Raw genomic sequence first — 27,627 nt, forward strand, 5'->3', positions numbered from 1 at the left:
ACCAAAACACAAATTCATAATGCATAAACATTTTCACCTGTATCAATAGCAGACAATACCATGGCAAAACATAATTCTATAGTTGCTGACCACTTATTTCTTTACAATTTCTGAAAAGATATGGGTTTAGTGGCCAAACACTGCTTACAGCTTCAATTTTCACAATGCTGAATCAAGATGGAAATACATTACTGAATACTAATTCTTTTCCTTGGAAGAAACAGGATATGAGTTGCTATCACAGTGCAGTCTTTTTTACTCAACAATCCAAGATGCCCTTTCTTGTAGTTTTTGGTAGTTGTTTGTTCTTTGAACTGAAGGAACAAATGCAACTTCTCTGGGCTACAAGTGACTTTAAAATAAATCAACCAATCAACCGGCCAAAACAAAATTCAAACAAGAAACCTTTGTACCTTCAGTCCTAGCCAGTAACACCTAAAGAAGTATTGTTTGATATTTATCAAAATATCAGAGCTTTCCTTCTACCAAAAAACAAAATACCCAACAGCATGTGTGTGGTAGTAACAGCTTCTCCAGATGAGATGGCTTTGATATGACATTTTTGCTAAAAGCTCATTTTACTTTCTCTCCAAGCATAATATTTATCATTAACTTTGAAACTGGTTTTACAAGCTTCTCAGTCGTAGTATGTTTTGTGCTATGAAAAGGAAATTTCTAGATACTTTAGTAGTAAGGCACTCTGGTTTTAATGATAATTTAATTAATATCATTCCAAAATCCATTTATATTGTTTTATACATATATTTTATCTTTTAGCAGAAGTCTAAACAGTAATTATTAAAAAGCTAAGAAGTATGAATTCAGTTTCCCTGGTGCCATGAAAGGCATTTGGAAGCCTGTGCCCTTTGCTGCAGACCACAGCAGTAGCACAGCACAGGCCTAGACCTCCCATCACCTACTTTAACAAAATTTGTTTCCAACTCTTTACACAGTCCAGACAAAACTGTTTTAACAGGTAACATTGTAGCTGTGAAAACTGTAATAAAGAACATATAATCTGGATAATTTTCTATGGCCTTAATTCATTCTCTCATGTTTTACTGATTTCACGTAACTGGAACCCACCATGCAACATAATCCCACAATCTCACATTCTAAACTTCTCTAAAACCTTATCAGAGGGTACATACAGTTCAAAGGTATTATTAAACTTGCAATTCTCTTTGTTTTCAAAGCAAAAGTAAATATGAATACAGACATTACCCTCAGGACTTTGCAATATTGAAGAGGTATCTGAAACTGACTAATTCAAATTCTTGAACAAGAATTCAAGCAACCTATTTTAAACTACAGAGAATTTTAGCATCCACCATCCACAACAAATTAGCAAGAAAATTCAACTGATCATAATTTCCTACACCCAAATATTTTCTATTGGTAAGGTCCTAATGTAGAATATAACTGTATTACTTAGAAAGGGAATCTAAATTATGATTTTATGGTTGTACATAATTGGTTTCAGATGTCGTATTTAGTCTTGCTGGCCCCAGAGTAAACAAAAAACTGAGCAACCTGTATCTTCAACTGTAGTGATATTTCATTTGTATTTTAATAAATAAAGCTGGCCTGAAGTTCAGAGAGTAAAAGAGCTGCACTGGTCAGCATCCAGACCAGGCAGTGGTGACACACATCCTTAATCCCAGTAGCCATGCTAGTTTGTCACAGAAACTGGGTGACAGTGGTGCCCGCCGTTAATCCCAGCACTAGAAAGAAATATAAGATGGGAGGAGACAGCTCTCACACAGTCTCATTCTGAGATTCCTGGAGGCAGGATCGCCATTTCGGATTGAGGTAGAGATAAGAAGAACCAGTGACTGGCTCTTTTGTTTTTCTGACCTAGATATCAATCAGCTTTGTCTATCCTAATATACATTCCCTTCATTTATGTAAAAAAATAAAGAAAAAAATTATTTTTAAACAAAACACACAAATAACTCTCTTCTGTTTCTAATTTGTACATAGATAACTATTGTTGTGTTTATTTCCTTTGCTATTACATTTCCTTTTGGGGATTAGTTGTCTTATGTTATTCTCTAAAGTGGAGATCCACCTCATGTTTTAGAAGTCACTTGACTCTCTAATTATGTATCTTGCCTTTCTCCTCCAAGTGAAACTAGACCACCAGATCCAAAGGTCCCACAGGAATAACAGTGACATTTCTGGTGGCTAGAAAATCCTTCACACTTAGTTTAAGAGAAAAGGAAAAAAGTGTCTAACTGAACCATGTTATGATCATTACTAAAGGCCTCACTATGAATGACTAGGCTCTGTTAGGACACTGGATTTAGCAGTTAATGTCAAGAATCATGACATAATCAAATATCCATTAAATTGACTTTCTTTTTAGTTTTGTGGAAACAGGATCTCACTGTGAGGCCAGGATGGCCTAAATTTCATGATGATTCCCTATCTCAGCCTCCTAAAGGCTGGGAATGCAGGTAGGCACAGGATTCTCAGGTAACATTACTCCAATTCTAGTATAGCTTACTGAGTATTAATTAATCTTTAGTCTATTTCTTAAAGAGTGGAGTAAGGCAGGCCATGGGGAACAGTGGACTGGTCTTTAAAAGCTAAACCCTTGCTGGGCGGCGGTGGCACACACCTTTAATCCCAGCACTCGGGAGGCAGAGGCAGGTGGATCGCTGTGAGTTTGAGGCCAGCCTGGTCTACAAGAGGTAGTTCCAGGATAGGCTCCAAAGCTACAGAGAAACTCTGTCTCGAAAAACAAAACAAAACAAAACAAAAACAAAAACAACAACAAAAAGCTAAACCCTCTAACATGTAAGAACAGTTAAACTTACCAAATCTACATATAGAACATTATGAAATCACCACCAGCAAGTCAAGTAAAATAGTGCCTCAAATACCTTTGAACAGGGAGAAATTCTGAATGTTGGTGGCTTCATTAGGAAGCAAGGTTTCCTCCCACGTGATCTTGTCTAATGGTCCTTGGTTTTATCATCAGATCAGTTCCAGTTACATTTTCATTAGTATGGACAGACCTAAAGCAGAAGAAAGAAGGCACATTTAGGCCACAGAAATCCATTAGGCACACAAAGGTTCTTAGATGCTCTAAGTGGATAAGAATGCCAATTCTCATTGTATCACTACTGCAGGTGGAAAAGAAATTAAATCCAAGATTACAGGAATAACAGAGAAATATATAAAGTTGATGAGAAGTTGACTGCTTTAAAAAAAAAAAAAAAAGTTCAGGCCCTTATGGAAAGCTGCAGCAAACTGAGTTTTCACTGATGTCCCAAAGAATCAAAAGGCCTCAGACTACACCCACACAGAACTGCTGAAGTCATCCAAGCAACATCCTCTACACCCTACCCCAGGTAAAACCAAACAAGAAAAAAAGACAGAAGCTCCAGAATAAAAAAAAAAAATTAGGGCTAGCAAAGAACCCAGTATTATGGCTAGTATTCATATTTGGGCCACTGGTAATGCTGACTGTCCCTACTCCGCCTCAGAATTACCACCAAGCAGTGGGGACCTTGCAGGGAGAGCTTTCTTAAGAAATGGGAGTCCTAATGGCTTTAGTTTAATCACTCAGGGAGAAGTCAGCATGCTAAGAATTTAACCCTGCCAACTAACTGAGCTGTATACCAACCCTAAGAGCCACCTCTTCATTCACATCCCTCTAAACCACAAACAGATAACCATGCTCCAGAGATGATCACTCTATTGGGTCAATTTAGGACCCTGGGCTATTTAATTCCTTCTGTGGTTCCCAGGACTAATGTTCAGCCAGTTGTATTCGAACACTAACCATCTGGACAACTACCTTCTCTCCTATTTTCATGCCCACAGTGTTCTCTGCTTTTTCACCCACCCTATTTATTCCACAACTGCTGTCCTTTATTCCACACAAATGGGCAAGTGTCTGAAAAAAGCTTTCCACATCACTAATAAGCAGGGAAATGCAAATCAAAATAACAATGAGATATCATCTCACTTCAATAAGAATGGGCACTATCAAAAAGACAAAAGACAGCAAGTGCTGATGAGGATGTGGAAGAAAGGGAACCCTTGTACACTGCGGTTGGGAATGCAAATTACTACCTCCATTATGGAAAACAGTATGGAGATTCCTCAAAAATTAAAAATAGAACTACCATATGATCCAGAAACTCCATTTCTGGATCTATATCCAAAGGAAATGAAATCAGTACATCAAAGAGACATCTGCACTCCAATGCTCATTGCAGCACTATTCATAATAGCCAAGAAATGAGAACAACCGAAGTGCCCATCAACTGATGAATGGGTAACGATAATGTGGTGTACACACCCAATGGAATATATTCAGCCATAAAACAGATTGAAATCCTGTCATTTGTGACAAAATGGCTGGAACTGAAGATAATTACATTAATTGACATAAGCCTGAAGGATGAGTACTGCATAATCTCACTCACATGTGGAATATAAAAGCTGATCTTGTAGATGTTAAGAATAAAATGGTCATGACCAGAGGCTGTAGAGATTAGGAGCAGAGAGCGACGGGAAGAGACTGAACAATAGGTACTAACCTAGATAGAAATAGGAAATTCTGGTGGTCTGTCATACAGTGGTGTTACTGTACAGCATTGTAGTATATACTTCAAAAAGCTAGGAGAAAGAAATTAAGTGTTTTTACCATAAAGAAATGATGTTTGGAGAGATAAACATTTAACTTGACAAAAACATTACATAATGAACATGTATCAACACCATTGGACCCCTGAAGTTTCCTGGTTGGAAAGCTCAGGTTATGTGGCAAGTTTCAGGCCAATGAGAGATCCTATCTCAAAAAACAAGGTGGACAGTAACTGAGGAACAACAGCTGAGGTTCTACTCTGTGCTTCACACTCATGTGCACACATGTGTGCACACACAAACACACACAGAAGAGGGAAATTACCTGATGCCCCACAAATAAGTACAATTTTTATATTTTCATCCATCAGTTAAAAAGATACAATTTAAAAATTCTATCTCATAGTAGGGTAATGCTGGCATACAACTTTAATCCCAGCACTTAGGGTGCAGAGGCAGGTGGATCTCTGTGAGTTCAAGGCCAGCCTGGTCTACAAACCAAGTTCTAGGACAGCCAGGACTGTTGCACAGAGAAACCCTGTCTTGAAAAACCAAAAATAAATTAATATAACTGTACAATTTATGTATAAATTAAAAAATACATGTACAATAATCTTAATTTGGATTTAGGGAAATGGGCCAGTGGACCAAAAGCTTGCTGTACAAGCATTGGGGACCTGGGTTCAGATCCCCAGTACCCATGTAAAAGCAGGGCTGAAGTCACAGCTCTCCAGAGCTGACAGGCTAGCCCATCTAACTGAACTGATGAGCTCCAGGGCTGGTGAAGAGACCATGTCTCAGAAAAATAAAAATGTGAAAAATACCCAACATTGGCCTCTGGCTTCCACAAGCACACACACATTTGCCTGTGTGTTCATATATGGGTACATATACACAAGTACATACATACATGCACCAAACACATATAAATTTTAAAAACCTAAAATGTTTATTCTATTAATAAACAAGTTCCCTTCTATACCGTTTTATTTTTTCTTTCAAGCTGACTCCATGAGTCCATCTGAAACTTATTAACTGCTATTCACACTGAAGAATAGAGGGATAATCCTCCAAGAAACAGGTCTCAAAATCTGAAATCAGTAACGCTTGCTGAGGGTTGATTTCCATGGGCTTGAGACAAATGAAACACAGTATACAAGAGATAAAGGTCAGGGACGTTCTGCTCTGCTTGGAGGGGACAGTCAATGTTTTGCTAAGGAAGTAGTCCCCCTGATTAAATTTTCATAAATGAGGCAAATAAAGAAAAATGAAAGCATTGTAGAAGATCAGCAAGAAGAGACATTTGAAATGGCATATACCTTGTCAAGCACTCTCTCTGATAGTTTAAATAAGAAATGTTCCCAACAGGCTCATGTGATTGAACACTTAGTCCCAGTTGGTGCACTGATTAGGAAGCTTATGTAGTCTTTAGGAGGTGGAGCCTTGCTAGAGGAAGTACATCACTGGAGCTGGGCCTTGAGAGTTTATGCCTTTGCCCTATTTCCTGTTTTTTCTCTCTGCTTCCTATGTATAGATAAAATATGATCAGTCAACTTTCTGCTTCTGCCACCATGCCATAGTTTCCTACCATGATGGACTTCATCTCTCTGGAACCATAAGCTAAAATAAATCCTTTCTTCATTTACGTAGCTTTTGTCAGTGTGTTTTATCATAGCAGCTGCAAAGTAATTAATACAGAAACTAGTACCAGGAAGCAGCGTTTGTTGCTGTGAAGAACCTGCCTATGTTGTTTTTCAGAAGAATATGAAAGACTCTGGAACTTTGGACTAGCAAAGCTATTGAATGTTATGAGCAGAGCTTAGTGGTCATTCTCATAGGAGCCTTGAAGACAGTACTGCTGAAGGTAATGAAGACAGTGGAGGTCTGTCTTATGGGGTTTCTGATATGAACAAGGACTCTATCAGCAATTGGGCTAAAAGCCTTTCATATGACAGTTTACCAAAAAACCTAGCTGTATTCTGCCCATGTCCCGAGAATCTGCATCCGCTAAATTAAAACACAGAAGGCTAATTTCTTTGGCAGAGGAAATTTCAAGATAGCATAATGCTGAGTCTGTGGTCTGGTTATTACTGATTACTCTACCACAGCTATAAAATGAAAAAAACAGCAACAGGTGGCTCATAAAGACATGAAAGATGTAGTTTGGTGAGGAAGCTGAAGATTGTAGTCAAGACGTGTGTTAAAAAGAGGCAGTAATGGTTCAAGAGTTTAACCACGTTCTGAACGTGGCTGACAAGGAGGGCTGACTGAGAAGCCAAGGACAATGGCACTGGGTTTTGATTCTACTGTATGTACTGGCTTTGTGGGAACCTAGTCTGTTTGGATCCTCACCTTCCCAGACCTGGATGGATGGCGGAGGAACTTGGACTTCTCACAGGGCAGGGAACCCTGACTGCTCCTTGGACTGGAGAGAGAGGGGGAGGGTGAGAGGTGAGGAGGGGAGGAGGGGAAATTTTGTAAAATTATATAATTTAATTAAAAAGAGTTTAACCATTAGAGAGAGCCTCCTGCTCTGCACTGGAAAAACAGAAAAGCTACCCTCAGGGCCAAACCCACCAGTATGCCTCCAACTTATGATGAGAACCCAAGGGATTCCTTGCTCCTAGCAAGCAACTGCCTAGTGAGGTTTTCAAGTTTCCATGTGTAGAAGCTTCTGTAGCTGTTGTCCAAGAGGGTCAGAGAACATCTTAAACTGGCAGATGAACATGGTAGTCTCATCTATGTGGTAATGGTTCTAGAGACAAGAAACAAGATTGAAGAGTCATGGATTCTTTCCCCACAGTTTATGAGAGCCAGTGAGGCTAGGCAATGTGTGGCAGGATTGGAGTCTGTGTGAGTAGTTCTTAAGAGGCCATTGGTAAAATCAGCTAATGTGAAGCAGCCTAGATTATGTGGAGTTACTAAGATGTTGGAGATGCCAGAACCGTAAGATAAGCACCAAGGAGAACAGCTTACTGGGAGTTGATCTAGTCCAGAGGGGGCAAAAGTGTTAGATAGCAAAGCTGAAGGGGCAGAGCAATCTAAGCCCTTTAAAACTCAAGACCTAGACACATGACAGGATTTAGTGCTTGCCCTGCTGGGTTTCAGGCTTGCTTTGGTCTATTTTTTTCTCATTGTGTCCTCCATTCCTTTTTGGAAAGCTAATGATACTTTGTATTATTGTATTTTGGAACTATGTGATTTTTTTCATTTATTTTTAATTTACAAGGGGACATAGTTAAGAGATTGCCTTGTGTCTCAGGAGACACTTTGAGTTTTTGGCCTTTTGAACAGTGTGAAGACCATTAATGGTTACAGGGGATGTTGAAGAAGTTGAACTAAATGCATTCTGCATCATGTGTTGGCCATGGGACTGCTTTTTCTTTCTGCTTCAGGTGTGTGGAAGAAAATATGATCAGCCACTTTCTTGCTCCTGCCACCATGCTACACTTTCCCCAGTATAATGAGCTCCATCTCTCTGGAACCAAAAGCTAAAAGACGCCTTTTCTTCCTTAAGGTGTGCTTTGTCAGTGTGTTTGTCAGTGTGTTCTATCACAGCAGCAGGAAAGCAGCTAATGGAACTCTAGGCAATTCCACTTTTACACAGATGCAGAAAGCCACAAAACATGTCATCCCTGGTTGGGGGTAGGGGATCACACAGACATAGACAGATACAGACACACAGATACACACACACACACACACACACACACACACACACACACACACACACAGTCTCTTATTCTAACAAAGAATGGTGCAGAATAGAGCAACCAAGTAAATTTATTATTTACCAAGTAAGTCTAGTAAAATTCCTAGTAAATTTTTTTTTCCTTGGAGGGATAAGCTCCTCCAAGAAATGACTGTAAACTGTTTGGTAAATCACAGAAAAAGAAGTGGTCAATATACAACAGTTCAATAAGAACCTAGCTGAAATCCTAATGAATTCTTCAAAATCTAGTATAAACCAGTATGTCATTTTGGAATAGCTGTGGATCCCCAGACACAAAGACTTAACTGGAAGACAATCCATGTGCCTCAAACAGGTGTCCCAAGAAAGATTAGAAATATGACAGGAAAGGCTACCTTCAATTAGTAAGATACCCATGGCACATAGAATCAAGATCTGAGCTCTGGTCCCCAGAACTTAAGAAACATGTCAGTAATTTTCATGGTGGCATGTGTCTATAATCTCACACAGTGGGTTGGGAAGACTAGCAGATTTCTGAAGCTCATTTTTCAGCTAATCAAGCAGAATCAATGAACTTCAGAATTAGTGAAACCTGTCTCAAAAAATAAAAGTGGAGAACAGTCCTGAAAGATACCCCATGTCAATCTCTGACTTCCACATGCATGTGCACACAGGTGTATATACACAGTGTACATACATACACAGAGTAAGACAGGAGGCCAGAGGAGCCCTGAATTACTAGAACAACATGCAGGAAGAATCTAGAATGGGTCTAAAAGCTTGCCTGTTCTCCAAAAGGGGGAAAAAGCCTAGAATTTAGAGAAACAATAGAAAACCTTTCACTTCAGTCCAGGCAAAAATCCATTGCTTAAAGGGAGAGTAAAATCAAAATGCTTAAGCCTCTGGGGAGGGGATGTGGTTTGGAAAAAACTCAGTGTGAGAAACAAAGAATACTGTTGCTAGGGTTGAGGAACAAGAAAAGGTAATGGGCAAGGAATGCTGCACCAATCACAAGGAGACATCTAATACAACTAGGGGAAGGGTAGGGGGTTCCTGTCCAGGACTAACCACAAATAAATAGTAGAATATGACTTCCATAAGGGAACAAGAACAAGAATGCTGACAAAGCCCAAACCTCAATGCCTGACTGCAATTGATTCCAGATCAGAACAAAGAGAAGCCATATCGATCATTAGGAGATGGACAACCACATAAAATGCAATCCTCTATGGAACAGATATGCGAAGACTGCTGGAAGGTAGGTGGTGCAAAACACAGAGGGAAAACAGCATGCAATGCCGTGTGCAGTGATCTAGACACAGTGAGCAGAAGATAGTGTTTAGGAAGCTTAAAGCCAGGGGTAAACTAAAAGTAATGACTGCAAACCCAAACCCAGCTCAGTTCCTGACACATGGACTCAAGGCACAGCACAGAGGACCAGAGAGAACTGCAGAAGAAGAATATCCGCATCTCCTCTGTCCTTCTGCAAGGACTCACCATAAGGAAAAACTTAGGATGCATGAACAACAGCAAGAAAAACAGACATTTAGGGTAGAAGACGAGGCTCAGCAGGTAAAGGTGCTTGTTGCTCATGCAGAAGTCCAATATTCAGCATCCACATTAGGCTGCTCACAACCTACAACTCTAGCTCAAGGGATCCAACATCTTTTTCTGGCCTCCATAGGCCATACATACACATTAAAAAGTAATATTAAAAGAAATATAAAAAACCCTTCTACTAAGATTAAGAGATAAAACTACCAACAGAATCAGAAATGATAAAGTTGTTGAAACCATAGAAGACTTTCATATAACCATAATATTAGACAATCTAGTAAAAATAAAAAAGTAGACCAGTAAGTATGAGAAATGTTAAAGGAAGTTAGTTCTCCAGTCAAGAGCATAATACCAGGTGCAAAACAAAAACAAAAAACAAATGAGGAGTGCTGGAAAAGGAAAATAAATATAAAAATATTTTTCTCTTATTTTTCTTTTTCCCATTTTTGTATTTTTGAGTGATGTGCATGTTTATGTACATGTCTACAGGTATGTAGGCATACTTGTGTGTGTAAGTGCATATGAACATTGTTACTCATATATGTTGGAGGCCTGAGGCTAATGTAGGGAAACACTATCCACCAATCTTCCATTTTATTCAATGAGGTAGGCCCCTCAAACAAACCCAGAGCTTACCAATATGGCTAGATTTGCTAGCCAGCTTTCTCTGAGGATACCCTAGAGTCTTTGCCTTCCAAAGCTGAAATTCCAGGTAGCTGCCATGAGCATCCAAGATTTATATAGGTACTGGAGATCAGACCTCTGGTTCTCATGATTGTAGGCCAGGTTAACTAACCACTAAACAATCTTCCCAGCTCTCCTCTTATTTCTGTTCACTTGAGGTTATAACTAATTAAACATAGTATAATATACTGTAGGGTACAAAACATATAAAGAAATTTTAAAATGTGCTATAGTGGTCAGGGCACCCTGCCCTGTGGTAAGTCCAAGGTCCTCCCCCCTCCATCCAGGTCTATGAAGGTGAGCATCCAAACAGACTAGGTTCCCACAAAGCCAGTACATGGAGTAGAATCAAAACCCAGTGCCATTGTCCTTGGCTTCTCAGTCAGCCCTCCATGTAAGCCACGTTCAGAGAGTCCGGTTTGATCACATGCTCCATCAGACCCAATCCAGCTGGCCTTGGTGAGTTCCCATTAGATCGGCCCCACCATCACAGTGGGTGAGCGCACCCCTCGCGGCCCTGATTTCCTTGCTCATGTTCTCTCTCCTGCGTCTCTGTCTCTATCTCCATCCATCGCCAGATGAAGGTTCTTTGGTGGTATACAAGATATTCATCAGAGTGGCTACAGTATAGGGGGCCAGTTCAGGCGCCCTCTCCTCAGCTGCTGACTGCTCTTTGGACTGGAGAGGGAAGGGAAGGAGAAATGGGGGAAGGGGAGGGAAATGGGAGGAGGGGAGGAGGTGAAAATTTATAATAATAATAATAAAAATTTTAAAAAAGGAAAAAAAAGTTAGAGATTGTAATGCATTCAAAAGTTCCCTGACTGTACAGGATTTTAGGATTGTTTAGGGTAACCTGAGTTTTTGGTTTTCGTATGAAGTTGAGGATTGTTCTTTCAAGATCTGTGAAGAATTTTGCTATAATTTTAATGGGCATTTGGATTGAATCTGTAGACTGATTTCAGTAAGACTGTCATTTTTGCTTTGTTGGTTCTAGCTTCCAAAGAGAATAGGAGATCTTTCCATTTTCTGATATCTTAAGTTTCTTCAAAGATTTAAAGTTATTATCATACAGAGTTTTCCATTTCTTTGGTTAAAGTTACTCCAAGTATTTTATGGCATTTGTGGCTATTGTAAAGGATGCTGTCTCTCATTTATCTTTGGTGTAAAAGAGGAGCATTTTGGGTTGTTTTCAGATTCTGGCTATGACAAAATAAATATGATGTGAACAAAAAAATGTGCTATAGCATAAAATGGAAAATTAAAATGAGACCAACTTGCTATAAGTCTATCATATGACATATGGAGTGACATTATTTTAAGCAAGATGTGAAATGCTGAAGACATGCATCTTTTTAAATTTGGTTTTTTTTTTGTTTTTTGTTTTTGAGGCAGGATCTTACTATATAGTTTTGGCTGTCCTCTGATGGGGAACCATGGCTTCGCTGGGACCCAAGATAAAAGGTGTGCACCTCCGTGTGCACCCTCTCTACACCTTTTCCCACAGGACATTGCTGTGCTTGGATTTCTCGTTTCCTGTTTCTTGAGTTTTCCCCTTATAATAAATAAAATATAATTGTTTTATCCTTCGCTATCCTGGTTATTTCTACAGTCATGGAACACACTATTCAGACCAGGCTAGCCTCAAACTCTCAGAGATCCACCAGTCTCTGTCTCCTGAGTGTTGGGATTAAAGGTGGCAAAGATATTTCATCTTTTAAAACTTTGGACTAATAGTTCTCACCAGGAACAAATATTCTCCCAACATCACCCTACACACACAAAGAACTTTTTAACAAAGCCTACATACACACATGCATAACACACACACACACACACACACACACACACACACACACGCATGCACACACGCACGCAAACAAAAAAGACAAAGAAATAAAACAAATTAAATGAGTCAGGTGCTCAAATTAAAGCAAGGGCCTCAACATAGATTTCTACCATTCAGAAGATATTATGCTAAAAACATAATGTTAAGCAATAAACTATCTGCAAGATAAATATCTGATAAAGAACCTGTTTCTAGAATACAATGAATTGTTTAACACAACAAGAAAATAAGTATCCAATAAAGTAATAGGGAAATATCTGAACAATGCAAAGATGACAACTCTCAACACATAATCTAGATAATACAACTCATGTGTTTAATCTCTCTCACTAATGCTTTGCCCATTCCTGTCTAAATGTCTAATTCAATATTCTGGTTCAAACGAGGAAATATGCATAAATGAAGAACAGTACTCTCCCTTAGCTGTGGTTTTGTTTTCTAGTTTGAATTATCTGCTGTAATCAATGGTAGTGCAAAATATTAAATAGAAAATTCCAAAACAATTTATATAATTTTAAATGTATGTCACTCAGAGTAGTACAACAAATTCTATGCCATCCCATTCTGAAATGGAGAGAATAGATAATTTTCTTGAGGTGTTCTCAGAATGTCAACAGTAGCCCGAGGCTATGTCACACTGCCCAGGTCATTTACTCAACTTCAGCAGATCACATGGGTACTACAACATCGTATATCATTACGAAAAAGGTAAGTATTTACACATTCTTACAGTAGAGTAAGATATGTTTTAGTCCTCCACTCCATCTTCATGCTGGTGATCCAACCAATGCCTTGGAAACACTAGGCAAGCCCTTTACCATTAAACCACGTTCTCAGATGCTTCCTGTGTAGTATAGCTCATCTCATATCATTTTTATATAATCTCCACATATATAATCCTTTAAACAATTTCACAATATTAAATGATGTATGTAATTTAATTAGTCTCTCGCTGGTACTGCTTCAAATATTTTGACACTGCCATCAATACTATGTTACTCAGGAAGTAAAATTACTTAGCTAAAGTACCCATATTTTAATTATAATTTTTGTTTTGTTTGTTGAGACAGGGTGGGTCTCTCTTTCTACATTGACGTGGCTGCCCTGAAGCTCACTATATAGACCAGGCTAACTTTAAACTCACAGAAATCCTCCTGCCTCTGCCTCACAAGTGCTAGGACTAAAGGCATGAGCCACCACACCCAGCTTAATTGTGATAATTTTTGATAAACTGTGCTCCACAAAGTTTAGCTGGGCTTTAGGAAAATAGGGAACGTGCCACTAACTTTCCATATCAGGATAAACTCTCATAGCACAGCTCCAATTACTCAGGATAAATTTGTACAGAATGAAAATAATAAGAGACTTTTCATATACATACTTTATTTCATTTTTGGTTTTTTGAGACAAGGTCTCTTTCTATAGCCTAGTCTGGCCTAGAACTGGCTATGTAGCCCAGTATTGAACTTGCAATCTTAAAGTCTTCATTTCCCGAACACGGGGATTACAGATGTAAGCTACCACACCAGGCTAAAAAGGTTGTAACAGGGCCGCGCATGATTTTAAAATCCTTTAAATTAAGATGATTTTTATTTAATACTTACAACATCCAATTTCTAACAGGATTACAAATTAAAGCACAAGATCAATCAAAACCCTGTATGTCCAATTAAAAGATTAGATAATATGATTGGTGATAAGGCCACATGCTTTCCTCCAAAGATGACTCTCATGAATTCCTTCCTTTCAAGTACATTATATGACCTATGCAAAAATGAGACTTCATTTCCCAGACCCTTAACCCTGGCTGGCCCTGCGTATGACCAGGGGATATGATGGAAATGATGTTCTTAAACTCCAGAAATTGGCAGGACTAGCAGCTTCCCCCTTCTGCCCCTTGGAAACCATAAGACAATGTAAGAGGTCTGAATATCTAACATCACGACGCTGTGGAGAAGCCATGTATAGATACTGGAAGCGTCAGTCATATGGGTGAAGTTACAGACAGACCAGTCCAGAGCAACAAGCAACTGAGTAAGTGTCACCCCAGCTGAGGCACCTAAGAGCAGAACCCCTAGCTAAATGGTGTCTGCACACTCTGGTTCCATATAACTGTCAAAGAAAGAAAGAAAAAAAAAGGAAGGGGAGAGAGAGAGAGAGAGAGAGAGAGAGAGAGAGAGAGAGAGAGAGAGAGGAGAAAGAAAAGAAAGAAAGAAAGAAAGAAAGAAAGAAAGAAAGAAAGAAAGAAAGAAAGAGAAAGAAAGCTATTTAAGTTATCAAGTTTGGGGCTAATTTTTGTTCTGTGTCATTAAGCAATTGAAACAGATACTATCAAGCTTATGGTAGTAGCAATTGCAAATATTGAGTGTCAAAATTCAATTCATCTATTTCAGGCGCTAAGTTTCCATTTGATGACAAGAAGAAAACATGTGAAATTTCTATCGGGACTATATCAAGTTACTCAAGTAACAATGAACTTAGTGCACTTAGCTTCAGAGGTAATTTTCGAAAATGCACATTATTTAAATGATGTTTCTTGCAGAGAGGTTCTGTACAGACAGATGACATATTAAATCAGAACTGAGCACACAGGCATTTTCATGTCATAGGAGACCAACATGACATGATCTTGATATTTTTGTTCTCTGAAGGCTTAATATAAGAAACTAGATGAATGCATGCATAATTAAGAGATTCACTAGACTCTCTTCCTCATAGCTGATGTTTTAAGGGGGCTTTTGTTAGACACAAAATGACTGTCAGTTTCTGATTATAATAAATATTCTGCAACATTGGTCAAAGTTAAAGGCATATACTTTAGGGCCCCAAGTCTTTCCTGGATTTCTTCTTGAATTGCTCCCATGACAAGCTATGTTCTTTAACATATCCCATGAAAGTACCTCGATCTTAGCTTAAGTAATGTTCAACAGCATCTGTTCAAAGAGTTTTCCTTCTCAGTCATGCAGTGCAGCACGCACTTAAACTCCAGCCCCTTGGGGGTAAACCAGGGATTCTTCATTGGAAGACACATAAATTGGATCATTTATTTAATCATTAATTTCTAGTATATGAATTCAAGAATATTTATTTTTGCTTGAGTTATAATCTAATATTATGGGTTTGATTTGTTTGTTGCTCAAATTGTTGCAGCACTTGGTCACTGGGTGCTTTTTTCAGATCAGTATCCCCATTCCTCTGCCAAGCCCCTTTAGAATTTGGAGTATTCCCTGTCCTGGCCTAAAATTTGCCATTCTCCAAAAACCCTAGATTTTCTATTAAAGGATTTTTTTGTTTGTTTTTGAGACAGGGTTTCTCTGTGTAGCTTTGTAGCCTGTTCTGGCACTTGCTCTGTAGAACAGGTTGGCCTCGAACTTATAGAGATCCGCCTGCCTCTGCTTCCTGAGTATTAAGATTAAAGGTGTGCACCACCATGGCCCAACATATTAAGGAATATTTTTTAACCCCCAAAGTCTGAGTGTTGTGTGAGTGCTACTTGGTATCACTGTCTCCAGGCCCTACTGAACGAGATAGGAAAGAATGAGGGTAACGAGCCATCTGTTCATGTATACCCACTATCAGTTCTTTAGCTGGCTATACTAAACAAGCACCCATACTAATGTCTTTAGTACATGGTTCTTTCTAGTCTTCCCCTCACCTAAAATTTCACAACCTGTCTTCCACCAGTTGCCAGTTATTTATGTTTCTAATATCCATACTTTTCTGAACTAACAGAATCCTCATTTCAGATGTACTGTCCAACAGTATGACCTAGATAGTCTGTCTGTCTGTATACTCTCCAGGTGGATTTTTCACACTCATAACTTTAGACACTGGTGGCTTGGATGTGAATGACCTCCACAGGCTCATAAATTTCTAAAACTGATACCCAGCTGGCAGAACTTTTAGGAAAGGATTGGGAAGTAAGGCCTTGTTGGAGAAGATGTGTCACTGATGTTGGTCTTTAGAAGACGCATATGATTCCCAGTGAGCTCTCTCTCTCATGGATGTCAATCAAGATGTGAGCTCTCAGCTGTTCCTTCACTCTGTCACCATGAACTCTCACCCTCGGAAGCAGTAAGCCATGAAAGCTTTCTGTATATACTGCCTTGGTCATGGTGTTTCATCATCACAATAGAAAAGTAAGACACTTTCCAATTTTTTTTCTATTCTGAGTTTCTCTTCTAAACTTTAAATCTGAATAACTATTAACTAGATCTCAATGTAAGTTACCCTATAAGCAACTCTTACTAAACTTATCTTCCTTCCCTAGTCTTCTCCAGGGTTCACCTACGAAATAACATCATTGTCTATTTACCTGCAAAAGCCTTGGCATCAATCGAACAACCAATCACCAAAACCTAAACCTACGTATGCTCTCCATCCTTATGATCCTACTATAGTCAATTATCACCTCTGACCTAAAAATATTTATTACTAGAACAAAAATATTAGTAAAACAACCCCTTAATTAAGCTCCCTGCCTCCAATTTCACCTAGCTCTAATATATTCACACTCTAGCTTAAGTGATCTTTTATAAAATAAACTAGATCCTATCTATAGCACTTCTACATTATTAAAAATTTGTTCATGGCTTCCCTTTCCTGTTAAGATAAAGCCCAATTAACCTGGCATTGCTTTCCAGGTTCTGCATGACACCCACCTGATCACCTCTGTACCATCATCCATTTCTCACTTCATATCTTCTGCAAGTAAGAAATCCAAATCTGATCCCTCCCACTCTAGCCTCTTGATTACTACATTTATAGTCATGTACCACCACATGAAACAAAAATTTTCAACTGGAATCTTGCTAGTCCTTTAATCCAAAGGTGTAGCATTTTTTCATTAAAGATTGGGTTACAACCAATCTGATTATCTTTTGAAAATCATTCCCCAACCCCTTACTCCTACCAATAACTGCAGAATTTTCTCTTAGCAGTCTGACTAACATATTACTAATATTGTTTACTTGCTGAGTTCTTCTAAAGGTGAGACTTCAGTTTAACAACTTTTTCATTGCTTTCTTTGAGCATGTGCTTATAATTAACACACTATTCCTGTCAAGAAACACCAGTTTATATATGGCAGATCCCCTGGGTCTGTCTACTGTGTATGACATGTTTTTTGTCAGAATCTCAGCCTCTTACCATAATTCTGAAAAATCATTTGAACTAATATCCTAATCCACTAGTATGATTTTCTGAAGTGTCCAAGCTTCTCATCACTATAATTTTAGTTCAGAATTAATGGTGTCATTTTCCAAAAGTTTTTACCTGTATTCAAAATACTCCTCGTTATAACACATTCCCTTTAAATCTAAGACCTGGGTTTTTGATTCATTTCATTTTTAAAACATGCTCCAGTGCTATAACTATTTAACAGGTGGCCATCTTCTATGAGAACTCAAACTGGGCCTTAAGATCCTGAGTCATTTCCCTCCTATTAGTCTTCTGTCTGCTTACATCTACAAAGGCAATCGCTTACATTCTTTCAGAATTGGAAGCTCTGAAAGGCTCTCTCAAGGATTATTTGACAATATGTTTAAACTTTTTTATTTGTTAATTTGTATCAAACTAAGAGACATCAAATCAGCTGGTTCCACAACCTCCTCTCCATCTGCATGGAAAAGGCTGCTGAGGCTGCCCCAGTAAGTAGCCTTGCTACAGTCACAACTCCAGTTGAACATGAACAAAAACCAACGGTTGGAAGAAAGATTTATTTTTCTCTCATAGGAAGTCTGGAAAACAGCGTCACTTGGGGTGGACTGGTAGCTCAACAGCTATGCCGAACCCTGGGTTATTTTACTTTTTCTTTCTCTAGCCTTGCTCCATGGTATCCAACGTTGAACATCATCTTATGAACAAATAAAACAATAAACAAACAAACAACTACCACCAAAGCTGCAGCAATTATAAAGCAATAAGAACTCCTCTGAGGTTTTACAGATGAGTCCATTCCCTTTAAAGAACTTTCCTGGAGGCCCTGCCCAAAGACATTATATCTATGTTTATAGACATTAGGAAGTGTCACGCTATAGCTGCACTCAGGACATTCCACAATGTGGCAGTTATGTTACTAAGAAAGAAAAGGAGAATAGACATTAGATAGTAACCAGCAGGTTCCACTTATTGTTTTATCCCATCTCAAACAATGTTCTAGTTTTTCAGTGTTCCTCTTAATTATGATACTGCACATTAAAACCAAAAAAATTGGAACACATGTTCTCCTTAGTTCATTCTTCCTGTAAGTAGGACAGACCGCTTGCATTTTAAGGTTACCTATGTCTTCCCTTAAGTTAAATCAAACTACTAACTCTTTAAAACATAGGTTTGTTTTCAAATACTATAACAAAACAGAATCCTTTCATACTTTGTCTGTATAACTGGTTTTCAAATATTTTTTTAAATGTAAGGCAAGGTCACTCTACACAGCCCTAGCTGGCCTGAAATTGGCTCTGTAGACCAGTCTGGCCTTGAACTCACAGAAATCCTCCTGCCTTTGGCACTGATTACTGGGCTTAAAGGCGTGGGCCACTGTGCTGGCTTGATTTTGTTTGCTTGCTTGCTTGTTTGTTTTGAGGTAGTCCAGATTCAAACTCACAAGCTTCCTTCCTTAAACTTGAGAGTTTTAGTGCTGCTTACAAGCCCACGGACTCTTGAGTACTTTTTGATATTGTGGTTAAATGGAAAACAGAAAGGGGGAACCTCCTGGACCATGACAGACTTGCATTTCAAGTACGTAAGGAGAACAAGCACATAACAGGTGAACAAAATACTAAAAATTGTAGCTTTTGTTCAAGCCATATATTTGATTGAAACAGGAGGAGGTAAAACAGCAAATAAAGTCTTATGGTTTGTAGGTTAAAAGTAAGAAGCTAACAGAGAAAGGCAGACGCTAGAGAAAAATGGGACTGGTGGATATTAGTTCACTCTCCCTTCAACTCTGCATCCTACTGCTGCTCTCCCAACTCTCACAAGCCTTAAGGACCCCAGCATATGCTCACAGTCACCTCCATGTTAACGTCCATGTCAATGCCCTGTAATCCGCTTTTAGAGGCACACCACTCCCTACCACTCCATGGAGCTATTCCTGTTTGGTCACCTTTTAGTGGCCAAATCCACTAGTAAGTGCATAGTCAGTCACCCTTTGGTAGTCAGGCACTGCTGACCGCTCCTTCCCTTCTCTGGATTACCTCTCACCATTACAACTTTTCCTCCCTCTCCTGCCTGTGCTGACAGCTGTTTCTCCACAAAGCTCCCAAATGGCAGCAGTCATGTTGCTCCAGTCTGTCCATACTTCCTGAGCTTTATCAAGCTGCCACTATCATTCATATGACTCCCCAATCTCATCTAAATCCATCTACAAGCAAATCCACACACTTGCCGCCAGCATCTGAGCAGACTCCACTTCTGTGTGGCTGTCTATCATCTCATCTCTCTAAACCTAAAGGCCATGATAATAGTATCTGCCATTCTCACCTCAGAAACTGAACCTTGCTTAACTTTGCCCTAACACCAGGCTACAAGCAACATAATCTCTCCACACAAAATCAAGAAACTAAGAAATACTCAGGATTCTCCATTCTCTTTTCCAATCCCACATTCAATATTCATAATTTAAATTTTAACATCTCTATTATTTAGTTCCTCTATATCTATCCTTACTACTAACACCTTAGTTCAGGATCTTATTACATCACTGTATCCAAAAAGATTCCGTTTCAGCAGCTGTTTTCATTTCCCAGATTTCAAATTGTCTCTTTTAAACAAAAGCCTTCTCTTGTTTTGAAACTCTTGTCTACTTATAAATAAAGAAAAACTAGCTGCGTTTACTTTAGAACTCTGCTATAACATTACTTTACCCTAAGGTCCCTGTTTGTGGGTTCTCCTTTATGGTACTGGCATTAGTGAAAACTGAGAAATGCTTGTTTCTGTACTCAGGATCCTGTTACATTCTGCTGAATATGATACCACTGGAAGTAACACTCAGCTCATACTGGTTACAGTAGGAATGGAGGAGGAACACAACATGCCATTAGGCAGGGTTGCTATCCGACCTTATAGATGTAAACATAGCTGGTTACCCTGGGTGCTTCCCAGAAGGATAGATCCAGGTTGCTACAAGCATCTCACCCATGGAGCAGACCATCTATTTGGATCTGTTAAAATGTATAGTGGTCACAGCAGCTTAGTTGCTAATGTTGCAGCAGTGCGAAATAATCATCCCAGTGATTATCCTGGGAACTTGTCTTCTTCTACTCACATCCCACCTCTCTGGACATAAGTATCACCCACAGAATATCCTATTTTTAGAAATTTACCAGTTTCTGAATTACCAAAAGTTCCCGTTCTTATACTAACATAGCTAAACATGGGTGGTTTTGGTTTTGTATTATTTTTATAGATAATATACAAGATATTCCATGACAAAACCAGATTTAAACAATACCTATCCACAAATCCAGCCCTACAGAAAGTACTAGAAGGAAAACTCCAACCCAAGGAAGCTAACTGCACCCACAAAAACATAGGCAGTAGATAGCCTCACACCAGCAAACCCCAAAGAAGGGAAACACAAACACTACTACTGGAAAATAAAAGGAATTAACAATCGCTCGTCATTAACATCTCTTAATATCAATGGACTCAATTCACATTGCATACACCTTTAATCTCTATACTTGGGAGGTATAAGTGGATGGATCTCTGTGAATTTAAGGTCAGCCTAGTCTACGTAGGGAACTCCAGGATAACCAAGGCAACATAATAGGACACTGTCTAAAAAACATAATGTAAATACAAGCATAAAATAGCATCTCCTAATAATAAAAGCAATATAAAGTTCCTAAACTTACATATTGTTAGCTTGCAAAAAATGAAAATACATTTTGGCCTGTTTTTAGTAATGGATTATCATCTTTCCCCTCTTAGAAACAAACTAGCAAAGATATAGAATTTCAATTAAAATAGAATTTTCAACATGATAGCTTTCAACTGAGAAGCACACCCCAGCTACTTTAACTAGTCTTGTACTATTCTCAGGACACTCTGAGATCATTTGTTAATATGAGTTTAGAAACAGCACTCCTAAAACCCAGCAAAGTAACAAAGTGGTCTAGCCTGCCCACTGGCAACCTAGAAGGAGCTAATGTGACTTCTCTGAGCAATTTCACTGGCTGAAGCCTGTAAAGTCAGCTAGGTGTCATGGACACTGGTGTGTATCACACCTAAGTCCACCAGGGCTACAGTTCCATTGGATTTCTCAGATATCAACAACTCCTCACAGATACTCTGGGAACCTCCATGCCAATCTAGGTCTGTCTGAATGTCTTGGCCCCTGTGGACCCCTCAGAAATTGAAAAGGCACCCCCATAAAACTAATGGTTGTATAGTACACAAAATGGTTAAAATACTCCCCACCTAAAAGAACTGCGTGATAACTGACAGAACAATCCCACACAGCCCTGCAGCCTAGGCTGCTGACTCACACTCCCACACCCAATAGGAATCGCCAGTGTAATTACAGCTGAAGAACTACGTGGAGATTGCATCAGTGAATCCACCTGAAAACAAACAAACAAAAATCGCCAGGGGCCAGGCTATTACAGCAAAGTCACTTACTTTATAAAAGTGGGCAAAGTGAGGCAACAGATCCACCTGATATGCAAATGTGGGGACACAAGAAGAATGCAAAAGGAAGGTCAAAATGGCTCCAAAAGAACACCCCAACTCCAGCAGCAGAAGCTAAATGAAAAAACATAAAGTACCTAAAAAGAATTTAAAATAATAGTTTCAACATTTCAACAAGATAAAAGAGATTACAGAAAGCCTCAGCAGAAACAGAGACCATAAAAAGACCCAATAGGTGTGATGACAAAGAACCAAACACAAACCTTGGAGATAAAGAGGAATGGGGGATGGGCAGAACTAAACACATATTTTCTCTTTTAAGTGGAATCAAGATTTAGACGTAAAAGCAGATACTATGTGAAGTACAGCATAGGATAAGCAAGCAGAGTGAAGGAATAGAGAGAATGTGTGTGTGTGTGTGTGTGTGTGTGTGTGTGTGTGTGTGTGTGTGTGCGCGCGCGCATAAATATCTGGGTATCCACATACAAATCTCAACAACAGTCCCAATAAAGCAGAAATCAGATTTGTAAGCCTGAATTTAGACTTCTTAAATAGCCAGTCATATTCAGTTTCTTTTAAAGATTTTTTTAAAATATGTATGTGTGGTTATGTATGTATAAGTGCAGATACCCACAGAAACCAGAGACACTGGATCCCCTGGAGCTGGAGTTATAGGTGGTTATGAACTGTGGGTACTGGAAATTTAACCCAGGTTCTCTGTAAGATTCAGAGGACCAGTCCAGAGTTGCTTTTCTTTTTCAAGAAAGAAAAAAGTACTATAACCTATGAGATTTATAAACTATAATTATATAGACAGATATTTGAACTATGGATAGATACTTCCAAAGGAGAAGAGAAGGTAAAGACAAAGAAAAACTTTTTAATGAGATAAGAGCACAAATGTTCCAAATCTTGACAAAAATACAGGCATCCAGATAGAAGATGCTCAGAGATCTTCAATTGAACATGGCCAAGAAAGATTCCCTCTATTACTTATTATGGTCAAACTATAAAATGTGCAGTTTGGGAAGTAAAAAAAAAAAGACAAGATCTTAGCTGGGTGGTGGTGGCGCATGCCGTTAATCCCAGCACTTGGGAGGAAGAGGCAGGCGGATCTCTGTGAGTTCTAGTTGCAGCCTGGTCTACAAGAGCTAGTTCCAAGACAGGTACCAAAGCTACAGAGACAGAGAAACCTTGGGAGAGGGTTGAATGGGAGCGGAGAGGCAGGGAAGGGAACAGAGAAAAATGTAGAGCTCAATAAAAAAAATCAATAAAAAAATATGTGCAGTTCAAGGAAGTCTAAAATAAGGAGCACTTCAAATATAAGGGAGTATCCACTAGACAGACATCTCAATAGAAACCTTACAGGACAGAGAAAAGGAGCTAAAATAATCTGGAAAGAAAAAACTTGCTAACAAAGGACACTATATTCAGAAAAGTCACCCTCCAGGAATCAACACTTTCCAACACAGAATGGAAGGGCATCACTACCACAACTTGTTTACAGCAGACAATTGAGGCAGTCCTAAATTCAGAAGCCAAAGGATTGTAGCTACCATCATGAAAACACAAAACTATATGTAACCCACCAATAGAACAGGCAGAAAAAATAAAGGGAAAACAAACCATAATGATCAAGAAAACTACCAAAGCAAAGATATGAACAGCAAGAAAAGGAACAATGACATATAAAACAAATATGAAAAATCTAATTGTAGAAGTATTATATTAATGTATTAATAACCCTGAATCTAGACGGACTGAACTTACTAACATATTTAGAGTAACTGAATACACAAAAGTACCCAAACCCAGTGATGTGATTGCCTCCTTAAGAGTTGAGACACCCACAAGATTTAAAGCAAGTGAGTGGGGGAATAGAATATTCTATGCAAACAGAAATCAGATGTAAAAAAGGTTATACTTCTATCAGATAAAACAGATTTCAAGTAGAAGACTCTAACTTCCAACAGGAAAGAGGTTAATTCAACAACATGAAGTAATAATTATATATATATATATATGTGTGTGTGTGTGTGTATACATACATACATACATATACACATACATACATACATACAATGCTTGAACACCCAATTATGTACAGCAAACCTATGAAACATAAAGGTGTAGGCTACAATAGAGTAATGGCACTCCACTTTCATCAGTAGACAGAGATCATTCAAGAATTCCAGCAAAAAGAGAAAAGAAGAATCAGCAATGAAACACTAAAGTTAAACTATACTATAGAACAAATGGATGTAATGGACATTCATAGGACATTTCATCTAATGGCTGCAGAATATGCATTCCTCTCATCAGCACATGGAATATGCCCTAAGAGAGGACATGTGTTAAGCCACAAAACAAGTCATAATAGACAAAAACAAAATAACAAAAGCAGCAAAACAACAACAAAACTCAGAAACTATAATACATATTGTCTCAGACCACAATGGACTCCAACTAGAAATCAACAAAAGGAACTTTAGAAATGTATGAACACATGGGAATTAGACAACACACTCTTTACTATTGAGTCAATAAAGAAACCAAAAGGGAAGTGAAAATGTTCTTGAAAGAAATGAAAAGAGAAACCAAAACTAACAAGACAGCAAAATCACTATTACAAAATATGGGGTTGGAGATAATGGTTCAGTGGTTAAGGGCACGCACTGCTGTGCAAGGAGCACAAGTGCGATTCACAGGACCCATGTAAGGCAGCGCACAACCACTTGGAACCCCAGCTCTAGGAGGATATGAGGTCTCTGGATCCACAGGTACCTGTACTCACATGGGTATACACACAGTGCATAAGCGCGAATATATACACATAATTGAATTTTTTAAGTCTTTTTTAAAATGTAAGTTTGTAACAGTAAATGGCTACATAAGAGTAACATATCTCACATAAACTACCTGATGATGCAACTGTAAGACTGTAGTGAGGAGCTGCGGGCAGGCCTGCTTTTCATGAGGCCAGGCTCCCAGCCACCGGCTAGCTTTACACCCGAAATAACAACACACAAATTGTATTCTTTTAAACACTGTCTGGCCCATTAGTTTCAGCCTCTTACACACATCTTGACTAACCCATATCTAATAATCTATGTAACACCACAAGCGGTGTCTTACCGGGAAATATTCAGCATGTCTGACCTGGCGGCTGACTTCATTGCAACTGTCCCAGAGAGGAGAGGCGGGGCAATTGTCTGAGCCATCTACCTCACTTCCTTTTTCCTGTTCTGTCTACTCCACCTATCTAAATCTTGCCCTATCAAAAAGCCAAGGCAGTTTGTTTATTAGCCAATGAGAATCCTCCATCATAAGACTAGAAAGCAAGTACAAATCAAACCTAGAATTAGTAGAGCAAAAGAAATAACAAAGTTTAGAACAGAAACAAATGCAGTTTAAAATAATACAGAAGATATAAAAAACAAATTGGAAAAAAATTTTAAGAATTAGATTTTGAAAAGATTAAATTGATGAATCTTTAGCTACACTCACCAAGAAAAGAGGCAGGCACATAAATAAACCAGAAATGAAAAGGAAACATTCTGATCTCTACCACAGGAATGCAAAAGAAATTAGGAAGTAATGTAAGCAAGTATATGACAACAAATAGAAAATCTGAGAAGTTCCTAACCAGACAGCAACAAAGATGAATGATATGGCCATAGGAAACCTGGTCAAATAATGAGTAACGAGACGGAATCAGTAATATTTTTAAATATTTGCAAAGAAAAACATGCAATTATGTTTTCAACAAATTTTGAAGAACTAACAACAATGTAATTATGCCACAAAAATTAAATGGAAGGCTGGGCAATGATCTCAAATGCCTATAATCCCAGCACTCAGGAGGAAGAGGAAAGTGGATCTCTGTGAGTACAAGGTCAGACTGGTCTACAGAGCAAGTTCCAGGACAGCCAGGGCTGCACAGAGAAACCCTGTCTCAAAAACAAACAAATGAAAACATTAAATGGGAGGAAACTCTTCAAAACTCACCCTACAAGGCCAGCATTATCCTAATACCTAAACCAGGTAAGCACACAACAACAACAACAAAAAAAAAGTAACTACAGGCTAACATACTTGATGAACTTAACGAAATCAACAGCACATAAAAAAAAAGATGCATGAAGATCAATTGGGATGATTCACCATGTGCAAGTCAGTAAATACATCTCATCAACAGAGAGACAAAACCACAAGACCAGCTCACCATATGCAGAAAAAGCAACAAAAGAATTCACTATTTTAAGAAGAAGAAGAGGAGAAGGAGGAGGAAGAGGAGGAGGAGGAGAAGGGTGTGGAAGGAAAGTACTACAACACAATAAAGACTACAGATGAGGAACCCACAGCCAACACCAAAGTGAGTGGAAAACCCAAAAGCCTTTCCAGTCTGGTTCTAACAAGAAAATGATGCTGTCCACCATCAATATATAACAATATACTATTCCACTTTTGTATGCAGTGCAAGTGATGTTAGCTGGAATAAGAAAAAAAGAAATGAATGTATCAAAAGGGAAAGGAGGGAATCATATTAGCTATTTTCAGATGACAGTTTCATATTTTAAAATTCTAAAAATGACATCCAAATCTAATAAACAATCTCAGTAAAATCTCAAGATATAAAATAAATATAAGTATCAGTATTAAAAATACAGCAATAACAAAATTGCTGAAAAATTGATTCTAGGGGCTGAGGCGATGACTCAAAGGGTAACGTGCTTATTGTACAGACATGAGAATATGAATTTGGATCCACAGCAACCATGAAAAACCCAGGTGGTGATGCTTGTCAGTAATCCCAGCACTGGGAAGTGTGCAGTGATGCAGCACAGAGACAGTCAGATCCCTCCAGCCTTCTGGCCAGCCTGTTTGGCCTAAATAGCAAGCTCCAGGTTCAGTGAGAGAGTCTGTCTCAACAAATAAGGTGGGCAGCAATAGGAAAAAAAACCACTCAACATTGACCTCTGGCCTCCACAAACACAGGCACAGACAAGCATTACTGTGTAGACATGCATCATGCACACACCATATACACAAAATAAAAAAATAAAGAAAGCAATACCATTCACAACAGTCATAGAAACATAAAGTAAAATAAAATACCAAAAAAAAAAAAACCCAAAAAACAAAAAACAAAAAAAAAAACCACTTAACCAGCCAGGCATGGTGGTACATGCCTTTAATCTCAGTACTTAGGAGGCAGAGACAGGCATTTCTCTATGAGTTTGAGGCCAGTCTGGTCAACAGAGTGAGTTCCAGGACAGCCAGGGCTATGTGGAGAAACCCTATCTCAAAACAAAAACAAAGCAAAACAAAAAACAAGAAGACTGAACTCTGGAAGTAAATAACCTCTACAAAGAAAAGAACGAAGCACTGATAAGAAACTGGAGAGGACACGCGTGCTCGCAGGATAGACAGCTCATGTTCACAAACTAAAAGAATCAACAGTGAAATATCTGTACAATTCTAAGCTCACAGAGCCCACAGCATGCTGTCTCTCTATGAAATTAGTATCTCTTCTAATAGATTCCTTACTAAAAAGGCAGTCCCCCTTGAACCTAAAACCTTTCAAATCTATTTTAAATACTTATGAGCACTTTTT

At 38.6% G+C, this 27,627-nt stretch overlaps 1 protein-coding gene across 9 annotated transcripts in view; it reads right to left on the minus strand.

Annotated features, from left to right (window-relative positions):
- The window catches only part of Ncoa1 (nuclear receptor coactivator 1), a 236,686-nt gene that overhangs the window by 171,027 nt on the left and 38,032 nt on the right, over window positions 1-27,627 (minus strand). For 8 of the 9 annotated variants that reach the window (XM_038318461.2, XM_038318466.1, XM_038318465.1 and 5 more), the window contains exon 2: window positions 2,889-3,023. The gene's annotated coding sequence lies outside the window, so the exon portion shown is untranslated. Of the gene's footprint in view, window positions 1-2,888; window positions 3,024-4,556; window positions 4,575-27,627 lie in introns of those variants that run through there. The other variant, XM_038318458.2, reaches the window with a different exon arrangement.

Source organism: Arvicola amphibius, chromosome 2 (genome assembly GCF_903992535.2).
Source record: "Arvicola amphibius chromosome 2, mArvAmp1.2, whole genome shotgun sequence".
NCBI classification, from domain to species: domain Eukaryota; kingdom Metazoa; phylum Chordata; class Mammalia; order Rodentia; family Cricetidae; genus Arvicola; species Arvicola amphibius.